The following is an 11,486-nucleotide window of genomic DNA, read 5'->3' on the forward strand; positions in this document are numbered from 1 at the left end:
GAACGTGCAGACCCTTGTTGAGACCAGAGCGGTCCTCCAGGGATGTCTCCACTCGCACCCGCGTCCCATTGAGTAGCCCGGGGGCCACTAGAAACCCCGAGGGAGTAGGAGATGCTGGAGCACGTGACGCTGACTCCCGCAGGGTAGCACTTCGGACTCCCCTCCTGTACTGTCCCTTGTGCAACTCATGGGCAAGCGGTCAGAACAGGGCCACAGCACCCCTCCTGGGACACCCGACCATCAGCCGGGCCCATCCAGGCTGGGTTGCCCAAGGAGTTGTGCGCCAATGGGGACTTTGTCACAGGGCAGGCGTCACAGCAGGCCACCTTCACTCCTGCTGCATTGCCTGGGGAACCACCTAGATGTAATGTTAGGGCCCGTAAGGCCAGAAAGTTAGACACCAGTTAAGTTTGCAAGGGTGCAGGGGACAGTTTAATTATCGGGGCTAGGGCACAGACTGAATATATTTGATCACAATAAACACATGTTCATACCGTTCAAACCTCTGTGCTCTGCCTGACGGATGTGGGGGTGGGGCCGTCAGTGCTGGCCAGTGGGAGTGGGCCGTGGAGGACAAGTGAATGCCACGTGGATGGACCATGCTCCCCCCTCCCCCTGTGCCCCGACTGTCGCCAGCACCCCCCAGCCCAGTGATTCGACGGGACCATGTGATGGACTGGCCATCTCGCATGCAAGGATCACCCAGGTGGAAGGTGTTACTGTGGGCATGAGTCCGACATTATCAAACGATGTGGAGCACAGAGCTCATCGCAGAGCTGGCTGATATCAACCTCCATCCCATGGACCAGACCCGCTGTCACTGCCAACTCAGTGCCCCCAACTCGTAGCGACTCAGGGATGTATAATGGAGGGGGTGTGCCACTGGGTGGTTTGGTGGTGTGGGAGGCGAGGGGGTCCGGTGGTGTGGGAAATGAGTTGGTGTGGGATGGTAGTGTCCGTGCCCCTGGCCAGCGACCCCCGTTTCCCCCCTAGTCAGTGAAACGTGTCACGATGAGGGTGTCCCGTGCGCGCTCGCCTTGGTGATGGCATGCCTTTCCTCCTCATCCTCCTCCAGCACATTGCCCCTGTATTTTTCAGCAAGCAGCTCAACAGATCATTCAGTACATCGGAAGAAAAGGGAATTAAACAGAATTCAAGAAAATACAAGAAAATACATAATAGGGCAACACAAGATATACAATGTAACTACATAAGCATTGGCATCGGTTGAAGCATACAGGGTGTAGTGTTAATGTGGTTAGTCAATAAGAGGGTCATTTAGGAGTCTGGTGACAGCGGGGAAGAAGTTGTTTTTGAGTCTGTTCGTGCGTGTTCTCAGACTTCAGCACACATGTGGAAGAATGATGCCTGATGGAAGAAGTTGGAAAAGTGAGTAAGTCGTGTGGGAGGGATCTTTGATTATGCTGCCCGCTTTCCCCAGGCAGCGGGAGGTGTAGATGGAGTCCATGGATGGGAGGCAGGTTCGTGTGATGGACTGGGCGGTATTCACGACTCTGAAGATCCTTGGGGTCCTGGGCTGAGCAGTTGCCATACCAGGCTGTGATGCAGCCTGAGAGGATGCTTTCTATAGTGCATCTGTAAAAGTTGGTAAGCGTTAACGTGGACATGCCAAATTTCCTTAGTTTCCTCAGGAAGTATAGGCGCTGTTGTGCTTTCTTGGTGATAGCGTCGACATTAGTGGACCAGGACAGATTTTTGGTGACGTGCACCCCTAGAATTTAAAACTGCTAACCATCTCCACCTCGGCCCCGTTGATGCTGACAGGGGTGTGTACAGTACTTTGCTTCTTGAAGTCAATGACCAGCTCTTTAGTTTTGCCGGCATTGAGGGAGAGATTGTTGTCGTTACACCACTCCACTAGGTTCTCTATCTCCCTCCTGTATTCTGACTCGTCGTTATTTGAGATCCAGCCCACTATGGTCGTATCGTCAGCAAACTTGTAGATGGAGTTGGAACCAAGTTTTGCCACGCATTCGTGTGTGTGCAGGGAGTAGAGTAGGGGGCTAACTACGCAGCCTTGCGGGACCCCGGTATTGAGGACTATTGTGGAGGAGGTGTTGGTGTTCATTATTACTGATTGTGGTCTGTTGGTCAGAAAATCGAGGATCCAGTTGCAGAGCCAAGTCCTGGGTTTTGGAGCTTTGATATGAGCTTGGCTGGGATTATGGTGTTGAAGGCGGAGCTGTAGTCAATAAATAGGAGTCTGATGTAGGAGTCCTTGTTTTCGAGATGCTCTAGGGATGAGTGTAGGGCCAGGGAAATGGCATCTGATGTGGACCGGTTGCAGCGGTATGCGAATTGAAGTGGGTCAAGGCGTTCCGGGAGTATGGAGGTGATGCGCTTCATGATCAGCCTCTAGAAGCACTTCATTACAACTGAAGTCAGGGTCACCGGGCGGTAGTCATTGAGGCACGTTGCCTGGTTCTTCTTTGGTACCGGATGATGGTGGTTTTCTTGAAGCAGGTAAAATTCGATCCTTGATCCGATTGTATTTCTGTGGGTAGTCCACATCTACTGAAGAATTTAAGTAATTCCTCCACAATCTTTTTAGCTGTAATATTACGTACTGGAATGGCCTCTGGAAACTAGTAGACACATCCATTATCGACAAAAGATATTGAGTCTCACTTTCCTTTTCGGAAGCGGTCCTATGCAATCAATTGGGAAGCTTATAAAAGGCTCCTCAAATGCTGGAATGGGCATTAGGGTGCTGGTTTTATCACTGCTTGAGGTTTCCCTATCATTTGACATGTGTGACATGATTGACAAAATTTAACTCCATCTTTATCTAGTCCAGGCCTATAAAAATGTTTTTGTATTTTAGCTTGAGTTTTCCTTACTCCCAAATGACCTCCCACTTGCATCTCATGTGCAACATCTCCTTTCTATACCCTACCGACAATTCTACTTAATGAACTTCTGCCCACTTTCCATCCGCCTGCATATGTAAACATCTCAATTTTATCAGCAAGACATAATTTTTACGGTAATAACACTCTGGTATACACTCAGATTCCTCTTCCGCATATGCTTTCTGATACATCTGTTTCATTTTTACATCTTTCTGTTGTAACTCAGCCAATTTTCCTGAACTAAAAATATCTGCCTCATCCTCCACCTGTTCTTGTTTTTTTTCAACCATCTGATCAAAAATCATTTCTGATAATTGCACTTCAACTTCATCTTCACTCTTTGATTTCTCCTCTTGTCTTCACCTGTGACTTTGCGACCTTGTTATTACACAATCTGGAAAAATCCCAGGATACTCGTCCTTCAACACTTCAGTTGTCTGATTTTCCACTGGCTTATCAACCACAGTAGGCATCACTGCTGCCTGCGATCCAGCTGTATCATTACCCAAGGTAAACTGTATTCCTGGACAAGATAGTTTCTCTATTAATGCTACTACCACTTCCCCACTCTTCACTGGACTTTCCAACCTTACCTTATATAATGGAACACTACTCCTCTCACCCTGAATTCCACATATTACCACCTTTTCTGGCAATATTCTTCCCAAACTACATAACTCCTCATCTCTTACCATTAAAGATTGACTAGCTCCCGTATCCCTTAAAATTGACTTCTTTACCTGCTCCTCCTGATACACGTGAGTAAACTTTACCCACACAAGTAAATTCCTTAAAGACATCTGGCACCTTCTTATCAATGACCTCTTGATCAGGCTGTACAATCTTTTGCACCTCTTTCACTTCACTTTCCTTTACCACTTTAACCCCACTGTCTTTTCCTGTTTTACCATATCAGCCTTCCCAGGGCTTTTCTTCAACCTCCAACACTGTGACTTTACATGGCCTAGTTTGCTACAGTGAAAACATTTTAAATGTTCATGTCTCTTCCACCCTCCTAGATTTCCTTTTTAATCTGAGATATACTCTCCTTATTGTCTCCCATCAGATCACCTTTACCACTTGTGTATTTCTCATGCCCCCAGTTTCTATCCCTCACCGGCTGAAACTGATGTCGAAAACCAATCTTTGATATATGAACTAATTCATAATCATCAGCCATTTCTGCTGCTAACCTCGCAGATTTAACCCTCTGATCTTTCACATAAGTTCTTACTACATCAGAAATTGAATTTTTAAACTCCTCCAAAAGTATAATTTCTTTGAGAGCTTCATACGTTTGGTCAATTTTCAAAGCCCTTATCCATCTATCAAAATTACTCTGTTTGATCCTTTCAAATTCCATGTGTGTTTGACCAGGTTCTTTCCTTAAATTTCTAAACCTTTGTCTGTAGGCTTCAGGCACTAGTTCATATGCACCTAAGATGGATTTTTTCACCTCCTAATACGTCTCAGATACCTCCTCCGGTAGTGATGCAAACACTTCACTCGCCCTACCTACCAGCTTTGTTTGAATCAGTAATACCCACATGTCCTGTGGCCATTTCATTTGTTTAACCACCTTCTCAAATGAAATGAAAAAGACTTCTACCTCCTTCTCATCAAACCTTGGCAATGCTTGGGCATAATTAAATAGATTCCAGCCAAGCCTTCGACTTTGACGCTCTTTTTCTTTATGCTCATCACTATCCTCAAACTGTACGTTTCCCTTTAAATCCACCAATCTTAACTGACTGTCATGTTTCAAGGCCATTTTCCGAAGTTCAAACTCTCTCTTTCTTTCTTTCTCCTCTCTCTCTTTCCTTTTCCGCTCTCTCTCTTTCGTATTCAAGCAGCTCAAATTCTTTCTCATGTTCCAATTTTTAAATTTGTATCCGAATTTTTGCCATTTCCAATGAGTCAAACTGTATCTCAGGCAACTTTAAATGCTTAGCCACTGCCATAATTACCTCATCCTTTCGCATTTTGTCAGGTAATGTTAACTGCAATGTTTTTGCCAAATCTAACAGTCTGCTTTTCGTCTCTGTCCGTAAGGTACTGCATGTGACCGTCTCCACCCCAAAAACTTCAGAGCCTCTGAAAGAGCCATTGTCCACAACATACTCCCTACTTAAACTGAAATACCACACCTGAAACACAACTACAATATGCTCACCCTTCACTGTCTTTAAGTTCACTAAGCAAATCCATTAGATAGACTTTTATCCTGGAGGAGCCCCCAATTTGTTATGGGCCAGGGTTTAGAGAACCCCAAAGTGTATCATGGAGTTCACCTGACCCACAACTTTTAATAGATTGTGGTATCATATATCATACAGTGCAGAAGGAGGCCATTCGGCCCATCGAGTCTGCACCGGCTCCTAGAAAGAGCACCCCACCCCCTACCCAAGGTCAACACCTCCACCCTATCACCATAACTCAGCAACCCCACCCAACACCAAGGGAAATTTTGGACACTAAGGGGAATTTATCATGGCCAATCCACCTAACTTGCACATCTTTGGACAGTGGGAGGAAACCGGAGCACCTGGAGGAAACCCACGCACACACGGGGAGGATGTGCAGACTCCGCACAGACAGTGACCCAAGCCGGAATCGAACCTGGGACCCTGGAGCTGTGAAGCAATTGTGCTATCCACAATGCTACCGTGCTGGTATGGGGAGCACACGGCCCACTCTATAGGTGTGGTACAGCAGAAATGGAAAAGTATTTTTTAAAGCAAAACCATGTTTATTCTATGAACTCAAGTTCACCTTTTTAAAACATAAAATGAACATCTTAGCAACCATCAATTCAAATACAACCCCTAAAGAATACAACACTAAGTAATCCTTACTTTCCTTTTAACATGCATAAGACGTTAAAAAAAAACTTTTAACAGAAGCACACCAGGTTTAAATTCACAACTGAGAACAGTTATCACTGAATTCACCAAGTCAGCATCGCTGAGGAACCTGAGGAACCTCCAGTCACCCGAGGAAGGAGCTGCGCTCCGAAAGCTCGTGTTTCAAACAAACCTGTTGGACTTTAACCTGGTGTTGTAAGACTTCTTACTGTGCTCACCCCAGTCCAACGCCGGCATCTGCTCATCTCAGAGGAGAGTTATACAAAGGAGTGTGTGTTAGACCACAAGACCATGGGACATATGAAAAAGTAAGCTATTCGGCCCATAAATTCTGCTCCGACAATCAATGAGATTATGACTAATCTGTGCTGGTTAGCTGGATTGGGCATGGTAAATTACCCCGAAGTGTCCAAAGATCATAGTATCCTTACAGTGTAGCTGGACGGCATTCAACCCATCGAGTCAGCACTGACCCGACGAAAGAGCACCATACCTGGGCCCAATCCCCCACCCCATCTATGTAACATCTCCTAATGCTTTTACACAAAGGGAAAATTTAGCACGGCCAATCCACCTAACCTGCACACCTTTGGACGGTGTGAGGAAACCTGTGCACCTGACGGTAAATAACCCAGACACAGGGAAAATGTCACGTCTTTTGGGACCCGTGGGAGGAAAATGGAGCACCCGGAGGAAACCCTTGCAGATAGGGGGGAATGCGCAGACTCTGCACAGTCAGTGGCCCAAGCCGGAATCCAACAGTGAAGCAACAGTGCTCGGGGCTAAAGGGATCAACAGATATAGAGGGTAAGCGGGATCAGGTTATTGAAATTGATAATTAGCCATGATCATAATGAATCAAGGAGCAGCACGAAGTGCCGAATGGCCTCCTCCTGCTTCTCTGTTCTATACATGTTTCTATGTAGGTCTCTCTTTTTCTTGTTTCAGGTGGTGATATCACTATTACAGACAAAGTGCAGCTGCTGATGCAAATAAAATGGAATGTGTCTCTCAATATCCCTCCTTCCTGCAGACATCGGGTCCATGTCCGTGCCCTGCGCTGGGGCCATGATCAAATGCTGTTTTCCTCAGACTATGACTATATCCTGTGCTTGGACATCATGTATTATCCACACAACGTTCCTTTAATTCTCAAAACTCTTCTACACCTCAGCAACGAAAAGACGACCATTTATTTTGCCTCACGATATCCTACGGCCAGAATGTGACCAGACAGGGCCATGTGACCCTGTCTCAGTATTTTCAACATGAGCTTGTTTGCAGATACGATGACGAAGATGTTAACATTTATAGAATGCGCTTTAATACTCCTACTGCTGTGCCAATTTACATCTCAATTCATAGCAAAATTGCTTTGTCATTTGATTGGATCATTCTAATGCTGAATCTCTTTCACTAAATATTTTTCATGGTTTGCATTTCTAATCCACTTTTCTCCCATTCTACATAAAGTCTTGCAGAGTAACTTGAAGCAAGAATTATACTGTTCAGTAATTCACATTTAACTCCAACAATAGATTCACACATCATGCTCCAATGAAAATGTTCACTTACATTGGTTGCCTCAGATAGATATCTAGAAGATGAGCTGGTGTGAAGGAAAATAAATAGGATAAAAGTCTGTGTTTCAGGTGGACGTCTTCTGGTACAAACGTTCTTCAGTCTACACCATCAGTTTGACGTTTCTGCTTTCAGTTTGTAACAGTTTTGGGTGTAGATTAATCAAGGTCTCTAAAACGTCTTTGCATCAGAACCAGGAACAGCAAGCTAAACATCGAAATAACAGTGGCTGACTAGAATTATAACTAACGGCCGTGCAAAACGAATATACGCTGGAAACAACAATTCATGATGTCACTGCGCTCATTGATGGCATCAGCAATGGGTTTAAATAAAAAGAAGCATGATAATAACACTGTATAACAGTTTTCCTCCCTTCTATCCTAATCCCCTTTAAGGATAGAACTACCATGAAACAAATGTCGGTCTTTCAGGACATTTGTGACGACACTTCGACTCCATCAACTCTGGTGATGCTGAGGAATTGAACAAACGAATGTGATATAAAATAGTTGGTTAAAATATTAGATACAATAATGTGGATGTGAGCCAGTCCGATAGTAGTGAGTTCACAAACGAAGGACAAAGGGATTCAGAAAGCATGGCCAGGAAGGGGGGAGGGGCGCCTCGTGGAGGATGGAGAAAAGGATGCTGGGTAACAAGAGGCCCAGGGTTGAGGAATGCGAAGTGAGCCAATCAGGATATATGGTCAGGTCAGGAGGTGTACAGGACGATCTATGGGAATCTTGTATGTGAAACCTGATGCCATTTGAATAATATTTGCAGAGATTTCTTTGTTTCTCACTGGTTCAGGAGCCCCAGAAGACACATGTGTGTTCTGAGTCTCAGTGGAGCGAGTCAGCCTTGCAAGTTGGTTAAAAATAAATAATACTATGCCTACGAATCCATCTCGAGTTTTATTGAGGCCGGACTGACGGGTAAAGAATTTTAAATTGTCAATGCTTGACTAAGTTCAACTGAACCTGCGGTTGCAGAAAAGGTTGAGTATCTTTGGAGGAGTGACCCTCTGTTGAAGCCCAGCCCACTGAAAGTTTTGGCACAACCAGAACAACTTTGTGATGAATTTCACAGCAGCACTTCATTTTATTGTGTTCCCTGGAGCATTTATTATCTGAGTCATGGCACAGATGAATATGATCTTCGTGCCTGGAACAATTCTTCCATTGTACAATTTTGCTACAAAAGATACTAGACCACTTTGATTTAAAATAGCCACAAGTAGTGTGGAAAGGTAGGTTTGGGCTAATATAACCAATGCATGATGGGAGGCTTGGCCATAATTATAATGTCCTCACAAAACTGCTGACAGGGGAAGAATAAGAAACGGCCTATTTGGAAAATGTATTTGCAGTATCAGTTAACATAAATTGACACCTGAACCACAGACCTTGTGCAAAGGCAGCATGGTAGCATAGTGGTCAGCACAGTTGCTTCACAGCACCAGGGTCCCAGGTTCGATTCCCGCTTGGGTCACTGTCTGTGCAGAGTCTGCACGTTCACCACATGTATGCATTCTATGATTAACCTAGGACAAAAGTTCAGCACAACATCGTGGGCCGAAGGGCCTGTTCTGTGCTGTATGTCTCTATCTCTATCTATCTCTATGTATGCGTGGGTTTCCTCCGGGTGCTCCAGTTTCCTCACACAGTCCAAAGATGTGCAGGATTAGGTGGATTGGCCATGCTAAATTGCCCTTAGTTAGGTGGGTTTACTGGGTTACGGGTATCGGGTGGAGGTGTGGGCTGAAGTGGGGTGCTCTTTCCAAGAGCCGGTGCAGACTCGATGGGCCGTATGGCCTCCTTCTGCACTGTAAATTCTATGAAAGCGCTTTGACCTTGTTAAAGTGAGTTTGCAGGCAGAAATGAAGCAGACACCTTAACTGTGTTAACCCTGTCTTTAATCATATCAACGGGACAACAAAAAACAGATAACTATCACAGCTGTCACATACGGATAGACAACCTACTGAGCTGCTTACATTGCAGTTTTATTTATTAAATCAATATATTTCTGCCTATAGTTACACACATATATTTACTACAGTGTATAAATAAAGTAAAAGAATCATTATAGTGTGGAGTCTCGTCCTAACCGTTGATCAGGTACAACATCCTCTTGGGCAAGAAAAAATAAAACTAACGGTGGATGTTGTACTTATATTTTGTTGCCAGAGTCTAACTCGGAGTTGTGTATTCGACAGTAGCTAACTGCTAAAATTCCTGATATGAAACAATCATTCAGGTTAAAATGTCTCTACTCAGCATTATAATCATGTGTTTTCTTATTATTGCCATGACTCTTTCCCAATTCTGGTTTGACTTCTGGATGTATCAGATCCAGTTGGGTTTTTGGTCTTCTACCCATCAATAATTCAGCTGGTGAGAGTCAGATAGTTTTTTGTGGTGCCAGTCAATGTTCAAATAAGGACCTTAAACCTTTGGTGCCTAAATAATCACCTGCTATCCTCCTTAATCTTTCCTTCAATGTCTGAACAGCTCCCTGTGCCAAACCATTTGAATCTGTATGAAAATGCATACATGCCATATTACATTCCATCAACTAAACTATTGGAACTGCTCGTTCATAACTCTTATTTCATTATTAGCAATGAGAGAATCTGGTAACCCATGAGATGCAAAGACATGGCGTTCCTTCTCTAAGGTGACAGGAGCTGTAATGTTGCTCACAATGTATACTTCTAACAACTTAGAATGTGCATCCACAATGACTAGAAACATGTGACCCATAAAAACACCTGCTCAAACTGCATGCATTCTCAATGAAGGACAATCAGGCCACTCCCAAGAATGCAGCGGTGCTCGTAGTGCCATCTACTGTTTAAATTGACATGCAGGACAGGAGTTAGAATCAATAGAAGTTCTACAATGCACAAGCAGGCCACGAGACTCAACATTTCTGCACATATCCTCTGAAATAACAACCCAGACCACCCCCACCATATCGCCATAACCTCACCTAACCTGCACATCCTTGGACACTAATGGACATTTTCGCAAGGCTACTCCACCTCAACTGCAAATATATGGACTGTGATATGAAACCGGAGCACTTGGAGGAAACACACAGAGACATGGGCAGAATATGCCAACTCCACACAGGTGATCATCCAAGGCCGGAATCGAAGTGGGTCCCTGGCTTTGTTCTGCAGCAGTGTGCCACCTTGCACTTTGCACAATGTCTGTGGTTTCAGATGTCAATTTATGTTGTTCCAAATATGTCCCCCAAATCCTGGCGATATTGCCATCAAATATGTTCCCTGGCTAGACTCTTCGTTGGAGAGGCACATGGATGAACCTCATGAATTTCACCCTTTTCTTGCCAGCGACGATGGGGTGGAACAACCATTGTCAACCCCACAGTATGCAACCATCGTACACACTGAACACAGCTTTGCACCTCACCTAAGACTTCGACCCACCAGCTTCTATGATAGATCGCCATCCTTGCATGAGAAATCTTTTAACTTGTGACAGAAGAGGATCTCTGCCCATCCATTGTTTATTTTATTTAGCACTCACTGGAAATTGGGCAAGTCTCTCTCGGATTAAAATAATAAATGTAGATGACGTAATGAGTCCACGTTAGCATTGACCTTCTCTGCCCTATTCACAATGTTGTACTGATACGTTGACAATGTCAGCAATCAGCACTGTATTCTGTTGGGGGGATACATTTTGACTGAACAAAAAGGCAAATCAACAGCTTGTGGTCAGTAAATGTGGTGAACAAATGATCTCAGAGGTGCTGATGGAATCGTTTGACCATGGAAACGATAGGAAGACCGTTTTTGTCCATCTGTGAATTCCACCCTTTATTTTATGTTAGGAATTCCCTATTCGAGAAAACGAACTAGCTTCTTGTTTAAGTCACGGTACAATCTGTGTTAACCCATCGTTATGTTCCATTTAGCTTTCTCTCACACCCTAATTTTCCTTCCTTCTTAAATGTTTCTTTGCTGCTCTTTATTTTCTATCCCATGTTCTGACCTGTGACCTTTCATCCTGCCTTTTTTCCCTTACGCCTGATGCTATATTTTGTCAGTGAACCACAGATGGCGGGTCCTCTCCTCAGAATGCTTCTTTCCCAATGGAATATATCTATTCTGTGTGTTCAGAAATATCTTTTA

At 44.3% G+C, this 11,486-nt stretch overlaps 1 long non-coding RNA gene across 1 annotated transcript in view; it reads left to right on the forward strand.

Annotated features, from left to right (window-relative positions):
- Window positions 1-8,015, forward strand: part of LOC119976759 — a 31,499-nt gene extending 23,484 nt beyond the window's left edge. Inside the window, exon 3 of the long non-coding RNA XR_005462988.1 lies at window positions 6,686-8,015. This is a non-coding gene — a long non-coding RNA (uncharacterized LOC119976759). The remainder of the gene's footprint in view (window positions 1-6,685) is intronic.
- Window positions 8,016-11,486: the final 3,471 nt, after the last annotated feature.

This window comes from Scyliorhinus canicula, chromosome 13 (assembly GCF_902713615.1).
Source record: "Scyliorhinus canicula chromosome 13, sScyCan1.1, whole genome shotgun sequence".
Classification (NCBI taxonomy): domain Eukaryota; kingdom Metazoa; phylum Chordata; class Chondrichthyes; order Carcharhiniformes; family Scyliorhinidae; genus Scyliorhinus; species Scyliorhinus canicula.